Source organism: Cydia fagiglandana, chromosome 8 (genome assembly GCF_963556715.1).
Source record: "Cydia fagiglandana chromosome 8, ilCydFagi1.1, whole genome shotgun sequence".
Lineage (NCBI taxonomy): Eukaryota > Metazoa > Arthropoda > Insecta > Lepidoptera > Tortricidae > Cydia > Cydia fagiglandana.
In genome coordinates, this window is record NC_085939.1 from 9,657,234 (window position 1) to 9,675,306 (window position 18,073).

The 18,073-nt window shown below is 34.9% G+C and overlaps 1 protein-coding gene across 3 annotated transcripts in view; it reads left to right on the top strand.

Moving 5' to 3' along the window:
- The window catches only part of LOC134666645 (uncharacterized), a 54,290-nt gene that overhangs the window by 13,243 nt on the left and 22,974 nt on the right, over window positions 1-18,073 (top strand). The window lies entirely within an intron of this gene.

Here is an 18,073-nt window from a genome sequence, read left to right on the forward strand (position 1 = left end):
TTAGGGCTCGGGAAGCATCTCTGAATGGCCTATAATATCATTTGAAGCGTTCGTACTTTTAGTCGACTGAGGTAGGTAGTATGAGGGCGACGAAGGTGCACTACTATAGGAATACACGCACACATTTTGTCGGCATACGACTTGCAACGCATCTGGTATGAGGGCGCCATGGAGAGTTGTATGATTAATACCGACAATTTTTGCACACCGATACCCTTAAACAATGATGACGATATGGTATGATATAGGTATTAAACTTACATTTATCGATAACATATACTTGAATAATGGAAGCAAGCATAATAATTATTTTATTAATGTTAAAGAAAACTATTTTCAGCCGGCGTATTATGGATGGTTTTATCCACGTGATAAAATAACTGTCACTTTTTAACACCGCGGGATAAGTGACAAACACCGTTTTATCACGCTGTCACGTAGACAAGAAAGACCATCATATCTGTTCTGGTGTTTTAAACAGAAAATGTTGGGTTTAATTCATGTCAGTTGTGTACCATTCATTAATTCTCACATTTTCCTTCAATGGTAATAAAGAAAACGTTAGCATTAGTCAACCTTCTTCACATGTCGTGAACGCAGTGACCGCACAATTTACTATTCCTAACCACAATACAACGCCCACTTACCCGGACAAAGCCACTGGCAATAAACATGTCAAATTTATAATCGACAATTGATGATCACAAGGGGTACCTAATATTGTGTAATTCATCAAAGTGACGGGCTTTGTATTAGATGATTAGTCCTATTTATTCGACCTACTGTGAATATATTTCAGTTTGACATTTATTGTTGAGATGTTTGTAAATTGTTTTGTATTTGTTATACCTAAAGGTTAATTGTTTTGTTATTCTTTTGTTTTAGGGCGTCTACATTTCTTGACGCCAACTGAGGCATAGGTACTGAGCTGTTGGGGGGTTTCTGGAAATTTGTGGGTAAAAGTATAAGTTTTAATTATGAAAGCAATAGGTAAATACCTACCTACGTAAATTAAAATGTAATAAATTCCTGAATAAAATGAAAAACACATTCAATTTTATACCGAATCGCCAAATAATTCGATTGTAAATATATATAATTAGTTCCAATAATAATCTTATTTCGTAACTCATACCTACATAATTATCTACCATATGAAGTTTGGAATTGAATTAAAAAGGCATCAAGTACTTTAGATTATTGCCTCCCGATCAGAAATTAAAGGAGTTAGTAACTATATACCAAAACAGCATATGTGCGCTGAAAACTCTGTGTATATAAAGACATATAGAAAATACGACCAGAAACTCCCATAAACGCAAATTGCGAGCCATAATTCAATTTACGGAACCTAATTACTTAACGCACTTATTTAAAATCTCTTCAGATTTCTCTCGCACATTTTGCCGCCTTCGTCTGACTTATTTTGTAAGAGATGTTGATATTTATTGTGCTAGCGCCAGACTTTGGTAACTTTTTTCAAGCACATACAGGTATTAAAAAACAACATAAAAACAATGAAATTATATCGCGGTAGATCCGTTTATGTAATTAAATATACGTACATAACGCGAGAGTTTAAAGTGTTACATATATTTTTAGGTCAAGAAATTAATTTTAAATTGGGAAAATTTCAAGATTCTTTTATAAATTTTGTCTTTGCTTGCTGCTAGATTACCGTTAAAATAAGGTGCTAATTATTAGGTCATCCAGTATATTCATAGAATGGACAATATTTAATTCAATTTGTTTTAAGAATAAAGTAAATAAGTTGAAACAAATTTGTAAATAAAGAATGATATATTTGTAAAACTTCAGGACGTCTCTTTATTCATATGAAGCACCGGCATAATGTATTCGTTTCGTGAGCGACAAGCTACATGTTCAAATTGTTCAGTATGTACAACCCGGGGAAAATCGTTGTTTTATCCTCTAGCCGCCCATACGTCAAACCGTGCCAAGCAAAATGAAATTTTATTTAATCAACACAAAGTTCAAATTAGAATGGAACAGGAGACCTTTTTATAGGTCTCTGGGCGCCTAGAGGTTATAATTAATCTGGCAACATTGGGGTGGTTCCTCTTTACAACTCCCTAAAACTCTTGCGGACAAAGGTTATTTATATTTTGTATCAAGATTCTGTACTTAAACATACCTAGACATATATGTTGTATCACGTCTTTAAATAGATTTATTGATTTAGGATAAAGCAGCTCAGTCACTACCTACTCATTCTACTGAAATTCAAATGAGAGTCTGAATTCAAAATACAAACATTTATTCTGCGAGTAGGCCTTAAGTGCTCTTGTCAATCAATAATACCTTTGTAGAGGCATTATCTCATGACATGAAAGTAAGTGATTACAACTTTCAATACCTACCTGCGAAAACATTAAAGCAAAATTGCATAATAGTAAAAAAAACATAAAGCAGCTGACAATTTTTGCTACGTTTTTTTTTAATTGGGTTTTCATTAAAATTAAAATTCCTCTTGTAGCAAGGTTCATTCAGTTACCAAAACCACAGCAACATTATACTATACAGTATGTGTCTGACCATGGGGCTTAAATTCCAGGGCTTGATTTTACTCGCTAAACTGAGCTACTTTTACTAAGGGACCAACCCTAAAATCGGGGAAAACGTATTGGCTTTTCCATAGAAATAGACACCTGATCAGCCAAAATGTATAAAAAATTAAAAAAAAAAATTTGGAATTTCGGGGTTCGTGCCATAATAAAAGTAGCTCAGTTTAGCGAGTAGAATCGAGCCCTGGATTTAAAGCCCCATGGTCAGTAACACCCTGTATAGCCCACTGAAATCTGTTACTTACTTCAAAAACGTGCAATCATGATTAAAGCAACGTAATTATCGCCACAAAACATGGCCACCCCAGTGAAGAGAGCTACAATATGACGTGTATGTAATTACTTAGCAGAGCGCCGACTCATGCCTTGTCATTTTCCTTAACATCGCTTAACGCCTAGTGCCCGGACATGGAGTTTATATGACAAGCCAGCTCCGAAAGTCGTTATACGTAAAAGTTTCTGCATTGAATGTCAAGATTCGAATCGAGACGCGACCAGGCGTGGCTCTCTCCGCGATTTCGTCGCTTTGCTACAGGTAGCTAAAAGTCCGTTCGACCCCAATTTTGGGGTTTGCCATAAGCCGCGCGTGGCGCTGCCGCCACCTAGCGGCCATATCTGTGCTGATCGTGACAGACGCGTTTTGTTAGAGAGTGAGTCTTATGTGCCTAGTACTATTATTTATTCTGTGACGCGACTATACGATATTGGCATCATCAGCGCTTAATTGTATTGGGTTACAAATAAACCTGAGCTAGGTTATTTTTAGGGTTCCATACCTCAAAAGGAAAAAACCGGTCAAGTGCTAGTCGGACGCGCGTTCCAAGTGTTCCGTACATAAGTCCGACTCACGCTGGACTGCACATTTCTAATAGGTTTTCCTGTTATCTAAAGGTAAAGTGTAAACGAGAAAATTAAAAAATAAAGTTTTTAAACTATATCGTGTTATATGTCCAATGAAAGAGCTCGTTTTGAGAATTTCAAATATTTTTTTAAATTTAAAATATATGTTAGAAGTTATGTAAGAAAATAGCCAAAAATTACCATTCCCCCCCCTTCATCTCTGAAAATAGGTCTTTACTTTACCTATAGATGACAGGAAAACCTATTAGAAATGTGCAGTCAAGCGTGAGTCGGACTTATTTATGTAAGTGAAAGCTGCACAGCCGCCTGAGAATCAGAAGCCCTTATAAAGGCCTTATTCCTAAATTTTATTTTAAGATTTATTAAATAAGCCAAGGTTCTAAATTTAAAAGCTTGTGGGACTTAGGAGGATGTTATTTACAATAAATATATGCTGAAAGTCTGAAACCCTTCATGGGTTGGGCTGGATAGAGGTACTAACCTACACATATTTATTTTATTATAACACTGTAAAGCTTATTTGCTGAAATAAATTAATTTTAATATTTACCAACCAAGTCCATTTAATTAAACAAATTGCAATTAGTAAAATGTTACGTAAAAACGTCAATTATGAGTTTTTGAAGAGTAATTACAATGTAATCTTTATGTTACGTGACGCAGATTTAATTAAATTAATAAATTGACATTCAAATTAATAGTTCATTTTGTGAGTAGGTAAAGTATGTAAGTACTTACTTTTGTATATTATTAGTATATTACGTACGTACAAAAGTTTAAATATGAAAATTTAGCATGCCCTAGTTCTTACTTAGAATCACAATATGGTTAAGTCTAGTTTAACTTTTTGTCCGTTTGACACTATAGCTGAAGATTAGGAATACTATCGCTACTCAGAAACGCAAATAATCATTATTTAATATAGCGCAACCCACATACCTTATTCACACTGTTTTCATAGATCAAATTAGTATTTTATGAAAATCGGCACGTTTAACCCCGCTCTACTACTTAGTTACTATTATTTTGTTAATAGATATTGTGATAATTGAGAAATGTGTATAGTATAATGTAAAGATCATATCCATCAAAATCAGGTATTTACTTTACTCGAAAATGATGTATTGTGTTGTTATTACGTGAAAAGTTTGTATTGTTTAGTGCTCCATTTCACAAGAGCAAAATAGTCCCCAACTCGGGAAATTTGTCATCTCGCATGACACAAGATGCGGCAAAATATTGGACACCACTTACCCTTAACGGCCTATTACATGTCACGCTAAACGGCGCTAAAGAGATAGGATCGCGCGGAGATGGGAATGCAAAGTAAGCTTTAAATTAGTGTGGAATACACGGTGGTAGTGAATTTAATACGCGACGATTTAATTCTCACCTAAGTTCACCAATATTCATAATCTATTGTAGGTACTTACTCCTGCTCTTACCAATAAGTTTTTCGGAACGTACGAAATATCTTTTGATATTAATCCTTCGCTTTTCGGTAAAGGAAAACATCGTGAAGTAACCGGACTAATCTCGATAAGGGCCTAACTTATTGTCCAATTTATTTAATTATAGTAGGTACGGCGATTACAATAATACACTGTACATACATTAATCATTGTATAAGAATGTAGTTAGAATAGAATTCTATAATAGGTATACTTACATCATACGTGTACCGTGCAGCGTAGCGCCATCTGCTTTATCTGCGAAATTGGGGCACGATTTTTTATTGAAATTTGCAATGCTACATTTAATTCGGGATATACGAAGTAAATACAAACCGTATTTTACTTGCTATCTTGTTGGCGATCGGACTGAAACAGATTTTTAGGGCGTTGACACACTGGCCTTATTCCTATGCTTTGCTCTTTATTAGTTGTATTTGGTTTCGCAAATTAGGTGCTTCTACTTATAAAATTTGTATTGACTTTGACAAAATTTTAGGAGCATGTAAAACCACCTAACTATTATATAGTCCTGTACCTACTGCAACTATGACCCACGTATTCAATAGGCATGCAATTAAGCATCAATACAAATGTTATTTTTGGCTTAGTCTGAGTTTTTAGAGAAATAATTAACCTTAGAACTACGAAATACATTTACGAGTTATTACACGTTAAGATATTTGAATTAATTTTGACCATATTTGGGGGCTTTTATTTGGGGCCATATTTGGGTGCCGTAAAACCACCCAAATATAGACTATATTACGGGTGGTTTTACGGCACTTGGTTTGGATGGAACATCGTACAGCTATATCGGCTATTAAGAATATTAACTTTAGTACTCATATTTGTATTTAGCATTAATGTTATGATAAAACAATCTATAAGCAGGGTAACAAGTAACTAAAACAGTCATTAGTTACAGAAAGACTGAGTCAAAGTCAATAACCATATCCCAAGTTCCGCAAGTCATGTGCATTATGAAGTTAAATGAGTTCGAGAGGAAATGAAAAGTAATTTCATTTTTCACGTCTATGAAAAAGTTTTAATAGGTTCCGTGACTCTCTGGCTATCCAGATTTTGAGAGGTGGTGCGCTTAATGGTGTTCTTGTGTTCGGATAATTTATATTTTAAGATGATAATAAGCCTGCCGTCAGTAGCCGTTTCGTGTCAAATTTGATGTGGGTTGGTGAAACTGTCACAAATATTATAAACGCTGTTTTTGTTTCTTAACTTCTAAAAGTGATGAAGGTTGAAAAGAATCTGGGTATGACTGAGCTTTGGGGTAATACGGCATATGGAAACTACCGAGTAAATACCTCTGAAGTCGCTCGTGATGATTTGCTTTAATTAGTATTTAAACAAGTATTTTGATTGTATAAGTATTTAAGGGTGAATTTTCCAACATATTATAATAAACAACAGTATGATAGATTTGCCGCTACTGAATTTAGCTTGACTTGCAAAAATAAAACTACCCTGGTTTAAGCTTAGGGGAGTTAAACTAAAAAAAGATCCACTTTGGAGATAAGCCGAGAACGGACAAACATGGTGAAATTATAAAGCCCGGGGCATGAAAACGCCGCTCCGACCTACATATTATATTTCTACAGATGTATGGTGGATACATCAGCTTCACGATTTGAGCGACATATTAGGGATGTTGCTCCAAAAACGATTACGAACACATAAGCCATTATAATTTATTAAGAGCTATAGGTTTTTTATATAAGTTTTAATGGGGTTTCCTCACGATGTTTCCCTTCACCGAAAAGTAACTAGTAAATATATCGAATGATAATTCGTACACAAGTTCCGAAAAACTCATTGGTACGAGCCGGGATTTGAACCCACGACCTCTACATTGAAAGTCACACGCTCTTACCGCTAGGCCATCAGCGCTCTAGCCAACATCCCTACATTCCCTACATATTAAACGTTAAATTAATGTAAGTACCTACTCATAATATTCCTATAAATATAACTAATGTTCTGCAGATAAATACAACTCTGCACGTTGTCGGTTTATGAATAAATGTCACAGCAGCGAGACACCAATTTCCTTGAAAGCACGTTACTGACATTTGATACGGCCGTCAAGGCCAATAGTGTGTTGTGCTATACATAGTAGGCTACTGTCTTGTCTACCCTACTGGGTAAAGCTGGGTCTACATTAGTATAGTTTAAGCGTATCGCGTATCTTTTCTTGTCCAGACTAACGATCGTAAGCGTTCGTGCAACATGGTGGAGACATGATAGCGGAGTAAACTGTGCCAGAAATATATGGAGCACTGCACTTTTGTCTCATACAAATAAGCTGATCTAGTGATGTTTAGTAGTAGATTAACCCCTGGCTACCTTCCCAAAAGGGAAGGAGAAATAACCTACCTGTAGCTATAGAGTTGGTATCGTTTTCATATAAATTGAGATCGAGGTACTTTTTTAAAGAACAAAAAGCTGTTTTTATGCACGAAAAATGTACATTATAGTATTATTATATAGTAAGTATGTATATTGTCACTTTTGTTGCCTACACAACAACGCAGTGTAGTGATCTTGCGACGCTTTCAATAAAATTTAAGAGAATTTAGTCTATTCGTAATATAATAATTTTAAAGAATGTGTCCATTAATTTCGTTTCGTCATAAAATAGATAACAGAAATTATTCTATTATCCCCGTGCGTAACATCGCGTTTAACAAATATTCCACGGTCATACTTACTTATTGGTTAAAAATCGTAACTAAACGCAACTGCTTAGAACAACTATATTGTTCAAAGCTACTACAATTGAACCACCCCCGTTTATGAAACGAGTAAATTTAATTCAGCAAGTGCGAATACACATTAACAAAGCCGTGCGAGACCGTGGCCGCTCCGAGATCACAAGAAATTATACGCCCAGTAACTTTCATCGTCGGGTGCAAACCTATAGGAAACAGCGGGCATACATATAATGGCTCCTCTACACGATGGGCCAGCGCCGGCCACTCCAAGGGACGCAGCCATGAGGTAGAATGAGATAACAATATCAGTTGCTCCCTCTAACGCATAAAAGCGTCCCTTGGAGTGGCCAGCGCTGGCCCATCGTGTAGAGGAGCCATAATACGTGGGCCATACTGATAGTTTCTGGATTCTGATATACGAGTATGAGACGACTTATTTGTTCTAAGTGGCCAGTCCATGAATTTTCAGTATGGCCTAAATATTGGCAAAACGATTAATAAATAAATTTAATAAAAGCTTGTCAACTCTTTACACATTTTATTGGTATTCGGTAGGTACATTAGCATGTACACAAGTCTCTAGGCCTAATCCCATAGGTTTCAAAAATTCAAGTTACTAATGATTTAGAATAAGCATAGTATAAGTACATATAATTAAAAGCGTAGAAAGTCAGAAAAAGGGAACATTAGAAACAAAATACCTAAGTATAAATCTGTGAAAATGCCCAAATACTTTACACTCGGCACATTTTCTTCCTAATAAGACTAAACGAATTTTAGCCTATCTATATCCATAAAAGTAGCTGAATTCTCATCGTAACAGTGCCGTAAATTTAGTAAACATTGAGTACCAAACCTCTATCATAAAGTTGTCGTAACAATGGGAGAAAGTCAACCAAAAGGTAGCGGCTTTCCTGTGAATTGTCCCGTCTCTTAAAATATTTGTTAGTTTGCTTCAGGAAGGCTGACCTACATTCGTACGTTTCCATCTCAGCGGAACAAGGATATTTTTGTTTCGCTTAACGCTACTTTGTGCAATCTCGCATGTATGTATAGCCTTAATTTAATTAAAACGTGAAATTACAAGTTAAAACTAAACTTATCTTTTTAGGGCAATTTTTTTGCGAATTACCCGTGAGATAAAATATTTATCCTCTCTTGATAGGTACACCTACTGACATGACATAAATTTATTAATTTCCGCTACATAAAGGTTGTCTGGAAGAGATCGCTTTTTAGCGATAAGACCGCCTGTTGTTTATCCCCTTCATCCTGTATTATTTGTATTGATTTCTGTAATTAGGTGTGCAATAAAGAGTATTTGTTTTGTATTGTACATATAATATATGTAGCATTAATTTGTATTTATACCAAGTTTGTTTTATCAGTAGGAAAGATGGCCATAACTATCGTTTACTCGTTTTAAATAGTTAATTATTCAACTCCCCATTATTTCACGTGCTACGAATAAAATAGTAATTAAGTAATAGTCACAAAGAAAATTCCAATTAACTTTCGTTTTAACTTTTTGTTATATCATTTAAATCTCAATATCTGGCCCCGGCCCCTTGAATAACTCAATTCAAAACTACGAAGCAACATTAAATTTCAGTTAATCGAAAACGATCGAGTGGAGCTTTACGGTCAGGGGTGTTATTCCAGTCTTTTAACGAGGGTTCAGGGAAACCATACGTATATCCTCCAATACTGCGCAGCTGAACAGATCACCAGGTTACAGTTACACTGGTGAATCTGGCCTTCGAACGGTCTAGTCGTTACAATAACCCCAGCATCGAAGTTCCCAACTCCAGCCACGCTTATTGGATTCAAACTAATTGTAACAATACGAAATATTGTAGCTGCTAATAAAACTACGTTTTGTGGTTTTCGCTGTTGGCTACATGGCAGATTATCGTTTTATTGAGGCTTTTTAGACTATTGCCGGCATTAAACGGTTCGTAATTCGCTAACGTACGCCGTATTATTAAATGGTGAAATTATACTGATCTAAATCGCATGAATATATGCTTCTTGCAAAGCGACATAATATGCTGTCATTCCGGATCGATCCCACCAACTGGGAAAAACTGGAAGAAGACTCTGGGTGAGAGAGCAGTTGCACACGATGAAGCATGGTTTAACCTTCTTCACACCAACGCACTGATTTCTCATCTTCATCACGGCGGCGGCGATGCACGCTGGCGGTCTATGGGAGAAGTCTATGTCCAGCAGCAAACAACAATATATTAAAAGCAACAAATAACTATATATTTAAGAGTTAAAAACATTAATAGTCTTTCTTAGCGGAAGCAGTTATAAAGTTGACCCAAAATTTTTTTATTAAGCTATGAGCTTCATCACATATGTTCCTTGAGTAATTCTAAGCATTTCAAGCCTGGGAGCCAATAAGAAATGTGTGTCTACTCGGATTTGTAATGGATTCAAACTTTCAACCCCTTTTTAACCCTGTTAGGGGATGAATTTTACAAAACGCTGAAATTACTTTTCCTGTCTTTTAATAATATCCCCAAATACAAAGATTCAAGTCCCGCGTTCGAAAATTTTTTTGATATCCATACAAACTTTCAACTCCTTTTTCACCACCTTAGGGGATGAATTTTCAAAAACGCTGAAATTAGTTTTCTTGTATTTTAATAATATATCGTTTTACGAAGTTTCAAATTCCTAGCTTAAAATAAAACTTGAACCCCATACAAACTTTCATCCCCTTTTTAACCCCCTTAGGGGTTGAATTTCTCAAAATCGCTTCTTATCTCTTGTACACTTTATAAATGTAATCTAGTGTGCAAATTTCAACTTTCTATCTTTTGTAGTTTCGGCTCCGCGTAGCAAAAATCTCCAACCAAATTTTTCACCTTTTTACGTTTTTCTTGTAAAATTACTATGAAATTGAAAAAACAAATATCAGCAATGAATTCTACGTCTTTGGTTTATACGAAAATGATACCAAACTTGCCCTAGTACCCACCAGGATCAGAGTAGATTTTTTTTAAAGATGACGGATGGCGGCCGTCTTTGTACCCCACCCTCCCCCCCACTTCACGCTAGAAATGCTTAGAATTACTCAAATATCAGATGTGATGAAGCTCATAGCTTAATAAAAATTTTTTGGGTCATGTATGGCAGCGTTACATAACTGACTCCAGTATTCTAATGGATTACTTATTTTGTGTTTTGTATATTTAAAACGGTTTTATGAAATATTTTAATTTAAAGAACCATTTATTTATATAAAAAATATAAAATGTAATATTATAGAAATTGACAGACTAGGATCGATAGGTACCTGGGTAAATGTGCCTAGCACGCTCCTGGCGTTCCCTCTTTGATCAGCCAGCGAAATATGCTGGACTAAATATGCGCTGGACCTGGGGTTAAATAAAATTATTTCAATATAATCGCTTAATTTCTCAGCTCAGTGGTCTTCTGTAAATGTTCTTTTAAACTTTTGAGTAACAACATTGTTTTGTATCGTTATCTTCAATTGCTAATGTTTAACAACAAAAATAAAACTGTTAAGTCCTCTGCAATATCTAACCCCATAAAACAAACCATATTTTATCTCTGTTGCAATAAAAACTTGGCTCTGGCCACTAGGAGCCGCTCAATGCCTTTATCGCAAAGTCAAACTTTCTCGATTGCCTGTAGCAGAAGTGCTCTTGATTTCGATATCGTGAGTTGTTAACAGTCGTTTAACTTGCTATTAATAGCTCAAACCATTCTACGCCTTAATAGATGGTACTTAGATGAGATATCCGGCTGTGGTTAGGTTCAAGTTTTCATTAAATTTGATTTCTTGAAGTTTGCCTTATTTGTTCTAAAACAGTTTTTCATTAATCATTATTTACTCGATTATTAATTATTTATTGTTTTCTAGTATTTTCGTAATAGAGAAATTGTTCAAAATAATTGACCTTAGTCTATACCACAATACAGCAACAAAACAACAAATAAAAGTGTTTATGTTTTCTGAGTTCGTTCATAGCAAAAGTGAATAAGAAATTTATCTCAACCAAGTTCATGTTCGGGCTGTGACCAATAACGTGCCTATGATTTTATTTAGCCTCCAGCTCCTCTACCATGAAACCAATTTAGTAGATAACAAATGCATTTTTCGTTCTAAATAAATGAATAAAATAAAACTTTTGAATCTTAATTTTCATTTCTTTTATTAGTTACTCAAAAAAACTCCGCAGAAGCGTAAGGTGAAGCTTAAGGTTAGATTTGGATGGCGACTGCAACAACGTTGCTATTGCAGCAAAATTTAGATAAATTATTCAAAAACGCAAAAATCTTATCTCAAAAATAAAGTGATCCCGGAAAAATTAAATACCTAAAAGCGACACGATAAAAATGACGAAGTAAAAGTGCGATCGTTACTGTCAGATGCATGTAGCGCTGGCAAAGGAAACCCATTATTAATAGCCAGCCAGCCCACCGGTTTCCGTTAGGGAATAATATATGACATTTTGGTCCGGGAAACTCGAAAATAGGAGAATTAAGGTGGAGCGGGACCGCACAGTGTAAACGGGGCGTTTCGATCCAAACATATTTGTTTTGGACGGTTGAAAAGATTCTTCCACAGCGGTTAATACAACCAAAATGGTTTTACTGGAATTTGAAATCGGACCACGTGTCTCCGAATAATCGGAGAACATACCTACTTAACCACATAGAGATAGCCTTAGTTCAATTGAAGCTTCTTAGAATTAAAGTCGGTTAAAAACAGTCATGTACTACTATGAATTCGAAATAATTAAGAAAAATAAGTGTTAAATAAATATACTAAATATAATTTACGTTAAAAATGCTAAAATTATTACTCTCTCATCATAGTGGGACTAGTTACGTCTCCAATATAGTAGCCAAATTAGTAGTAACCGCATTTCGTCGTACTTCTTTAATTCTAATAATTAATCACATGTGCTGAGCCCCCCCCACCCTCCCTACTAGACTGTATGCTCATATCATTACATATATGCAATAAAAACTGCACGAGGCCATGCGCTTGGCGATACCTGAATTTCAGAGCATTGAGGGAACGACTGAAGAAGATTATGCTGTATTTCGATATTTACTGGTATAGATTGGACTTTTGCATGCTGACTTTGAATAACAGAATATTACTTAAAAGTATTAATTTGGAGTGATCTAACGCAGTGAGAAAATCATATGGGTACTTAGCGCCACTTGCACCATCCCTCTAACCCGAGATCAGCCGGTTAAACCGTTAACCCAGTGTCAAATTGTACTGGTAACCGCGGTAACTCCAGATTTAACCGGTTGTGGGTTAGTGAATTGTGCAAGTAGCCCTTAGAAGGTCTTCAGTTAGGTTATTCAAACGTCCAAGACATAAAAAATGGCAAAGTTCTATAGGCAAATCACATAAAAAGTCAGTCACATAAATAATTCAGATACCACTGCATTAGCAGTGGTATCTGAATTATTTTTCCTTACCAACCTAATATATTATAGTGAAAAGTAACTAAAGCTTGTTTACATATAACATAACTTCTTTTACATTTAATTGCACCCCGTTCCTGTATAATGATGTGCAAACAGAATCCTCCAACATATAAAAATGTCCGCAAACCCAAGGATCTTGTTACGCTTGCCTATTCTTAGTCGAGGATCTCAAAATCAGGGTTGTGTGTATAGCCCGAGGTGCTTAGCGAACCGAATTAAATATAAATAACATGGGACAGTAGAAGGGTCGCCAAATTAAATTAAAAATAAAGTGACTTGTGATGACTGCGGCCTGCGGGGTTCAATTTAAGAAGAAAAAGATTTTTTCTTATCTATATATATAAATGCAAGTGTCCTGACTGACTGACTGACTGATTCATCCACGCAGAGCCGAAACTACAAAAGCCAGAAAGTTGAAATTTGAACATCAGATTGCATTTATAAAGTGTACAAGAGATAAGAAGCGATTTTGAGAAATTTAACCCCTAAGGGGGTTAAAAAGGGGATGAAAGTTTGTATGGGGTTAAAGTTTTCTTTTAAGCTAGGAATTTGAAACTTCGCAAAAAGATATATTATTAAAATACAAGAAAACTAATTTCGGCGTTTTTGAAAATTCATCCCCTAAGGTGGTGAAAAAGGGGTTGAAAGTTTGTATGGATATCAAAAAAAATTCAAGTGGTGGACTTAAAAATTTTGGTTGAAAATTTTAATCCATTATAAATGCTTTGAAACTTCGTAGAAAGGGATAATAGCCGATTACAAAAAAAAGTGATTGCATGTTTTTGGAATTTCAACCCCTAAGGGGGTTAAAAAGGGGATGGAAGTTCGTCTGCGGGTGCAAATTTTATTTTAAGCATGGAACTTGAAACTTTGTAAAAACGTTTTAAATTAAAATACAAGAAAACTAATTTCAGCGTTTTTGAAAATTCATCCCTATGGTGGTGAAAACGGGGTTGAAAGTTTGTATGGATATCAAACATTTTTTCGAGCGCGGGACTTGAATCTTTGTATTTGGGGATACTATTAGAAGACAATAAAAGTAATTTCAGCGTTTTGTAAAATTCATCCCCTAATAGGGTTAAAATGGGTTTCAAAGTTTAAATCCATTACAAATGCTTTGAAAATTCTTAGAAAGGCATAATTGCCGATTACAAAAAAAAAGTAATTGCAACGTTTTTGGAAATTCAACCCCTAAGGGGGTTAAAAAGGGGATGAAAGTTCGTCTTCAGGTGCAAATTTTATCTGAAGCTAGGAACTTGAAACTTTGTAAAAAGGTATTATATTAAAATACAAGAAAACTCATTTCAGCGTTTTTGAAAATGCATCCCTATGGTGGTGAAAACGGGGTTGAAAGTTTGTATGGATATCATGCATTTTTTCGAGCGCGGGATTCGAATCTTTGTATTTGGGGATATTATTAAAAGACAATAAAAGTGATTTCAGCGATTTGTAAAATTCGTCCCCTAACAGGGTTAAAATGGGGTTCAAAGTTTGAATCCATTACAAATGCTTTGAAAAAAGTAATTGCAACGTTTTTGGAAATTCAATCCCTAAGGGGGCTAAAAAGGGGATGAAAATTCGTCTTGGGGTGTAAATTTAATTTTAAGCTAGGAACTTTAACTTTTTGGAAAAAAAGGTAATAAATTAAAAAACATGAAAACTAATTCAAGCATTTTTGAAAATCATCTCCCAAGGTGGTGAGAAAGGGGTTGAAAATTTGTATGGAGATCAGATGTTTTGTGAGTGCGGAATGCGGAACTTGAATCTTTGTATAAGGGCATAGGTTACCTATTATGAGAATACAAGAATAGTACATTTCGATGCTAGTGCGGAAGGTATGTCATTACTTCACGAGTACCGAGATATTCCGTTGGCAGCTATTCCGTTCCATTCAGTCAACTTATTAAGAACGGAATTTTCAATATTGAATATTAAAAAATAAACGTGTTATAATGATGAAGAGGTAAGTAATTAAATATGAAATATGTAATATTTTTCGTATTCTTACATTAACGGTAGGTTTTTATGCTGATTACGACATTTAAAGGAAACTAATATTAACACTCATCAATAAGTAGTCGTGAATTGGAACAAGTATAAATTTAAAAAAATTGGAAAAGTAAAAAGCACTAGTTCGAGATAACCAACTTTCCGCACGCTAAACAGCTACGTAAAGTAGCACTTTTTGAGCAACTGTATTAAAAAAGTAATTTTGGCAACCAACATCAAAATCCACTTGACTTAAAACTTCATACAACTTGCTTAAAAAGGAAAGTACTTAATTTCAACATTGCTTGGATATGAAAATTATAGGTACTAAAGATGTAAAATGTTGAAGATAAGATTCCACACGGACGAAGTCGCGGGCAACAGCTAGTCTTATGATATCTGTTACATATGTAATATCCAAAACTGTTACAGGTATGGCTTTAAAGGAACAAATGCCTTCTACACATTTAAATCTTTTTCTACGAGTCATTTACCTACAGCGAGCAAAGCAAAGTGCTTGGTCATTTTATGAATGCATTGCATACAATATAATAAACTGCCGTATTCGAACTTCGACACGTACTAGATCCATTCTAGATACGTTATAGTTTAGATATCAACTAGTACTCTTTTGCAGCCCAATTCGGGCAACCAATGTCACTTTTACGTTAGATAGAGTAAGATATCTATTAGATGTGAATTGGATCTCTAAGTCATATCCTGTGGAAACCGTTAAAGAGTATCCTCAGAACAGGTTATATCTTAAACATGTCGTAATCGTATCTTGGTGATGTCTAAAAGATATCTAATAGATGTCTATTTTAAAATCCGAATCGGGCCCATATTATAGTATCTTACCTAAAAAGTAGTTTTAAAAAATTCTTCTAATCAATTGATGTTTCCTAGTTTAGTGAAAATTGGGTTGAAAAAAAATGTCGACTACTACCTACGCGAAGCAATTCTTTTGTGAGAAATATTAACATTTAACAGAAAAAAAGTGCTAAAGTAAAAAATAATCTCTAACATTACAAAAACAATACATGCTCAAAATAAACATAAATGATCTCTTAAATTCATAATAATCTATCTTGTATCAACGATTTTGTTTTTCGTATTACACGTGATTCTTCTTTTCATGGAATTAAATTTCTAGCTGACGTTATCACGTCGCCACAATGCCCTCTGGAGATAAAACCGCATATCTGACTTTGTTCAGGGCGAGCGTTGCTGACTCCTGGCGTCTCCCTCGTTAGTGAAATTTTGACGTCTTATGGATATCCCCGAGAGTGTTTGACTATTAAGAAGTAAGTATTAAGAGTCTATAATCTTCTAACCACGTTAGGTATTCCTTAGAATTACTGTCTGATTGCGCTCTTGAGATGTTTTTTATACTACAGCTTAGGTTCTAAGCACACAGTACCTATGTATATCAATGTTACCATGTACGTACCATTCAATTATGTATTTGAGATAGCTAAATATGATTTTTTATAGGTTATAGGCACACTTCCATAAGAAAGACATTGGACATGTAAACCGGATAAATTGCGTAGTATAAATTTTAAATTAATTAATTAATTTGTAATGTACCCGTGCATTAACTAAATAAATAAATATGAAATAAATAAATGAATATTCTGTCTCTTACCCCGGCCGCTCGATGGCGCATCTTTAACTACTTACACTTACTTACTTTACGTATTTATACTATGTCTATGACGTTATAGCAGTAGAAGTACCGTTTGGATACAAACTACCCCAGCATTTTACTGATGCATTAACGCGTCGCGACATTGCTGCCGCTAATGTCAAAAATCTGGGTATCCACATTTACGGCAGCAATGCAGTTGGCGGCGATGTTGCGCCACGGTTGCCATTCGTATGGTAACATTTATACGGTTTCTTTGATATTACCAGGTGTTATTTATAGGTGATATGCAATAAATCACTCATTCCCAAACATGCGTTATTTTTTAATTACCTAATAATTACGACTGAGTGACACTTTGAATTCCAAATAATAAGTTGCGTTTGGTATAAAAAATGTTGAAGAGATGTGCGCGTGTGATTTTCCATAAACAAATTGTACTTTATATTTCAAAATGAATAAAGTACCATGATTTACTAAACTGGATAAAAGTATACGAAAATGTCCCCTTCAAAAACCTGCAAAGACTTTTTAAATCGTGACTGCCCTTCTAACACCGGTGATGAATTCAAATAAGCTTTCAACAGCATTAACTTGAAATTAAGATTAATATTAATGGCTTACGAATTACGAAATATCCTAATGAATACGTACAAATTGAAAAGTGTTTCTTGATATAAAGTTGTTGTTTTAACATTGTCTAAATAATTTATTCGAGCAGTTAAAGTATTCTTGTTCATTAGTGAGTAATAGTACTAACTGGACGGTGCTTAGCTACATTACTCGGCACTTAGTCTTCATATGTATTTTATAAAGTAGGTATTACGATTAATGGATTCGTTATTTCTAATATATAAGTATTTGTAAAAATGTAATAAGGGAGATCGTTATTATTCAATGTAGCTCTACTGGTTGTTTTCGCAGGTTCGCATTGAATTCGCATTATTTTGCAATTTATTGCTGTTTTACATACATTTACATAGGTAGGTATGTGATATATTAAAGTGAATGTAACGCTGCCTCCGCCCGTGTCAGTCAGAGGGTATGTCAGTCTGCCTCAATGTTCCACAGAAAGAATTCTATCCATCAATTTAACATTTCCCCTTTATATTAAGAATACGAAAATGAAAGGAATGCCTAACGCTTCGTAGTATAATGACAATAATAAGGATTTATGACAAGCAGCAAGGACATATTCAGAAAATTTCTTAAGCCTTGGCTGTGACGGTTTTGTTATGGATATGATCTATCACGTTGAAGAACTGATGACAGCTGACAGATCATATCCCTTACCGTTCGATACCAAGAATATTACTATCTGAA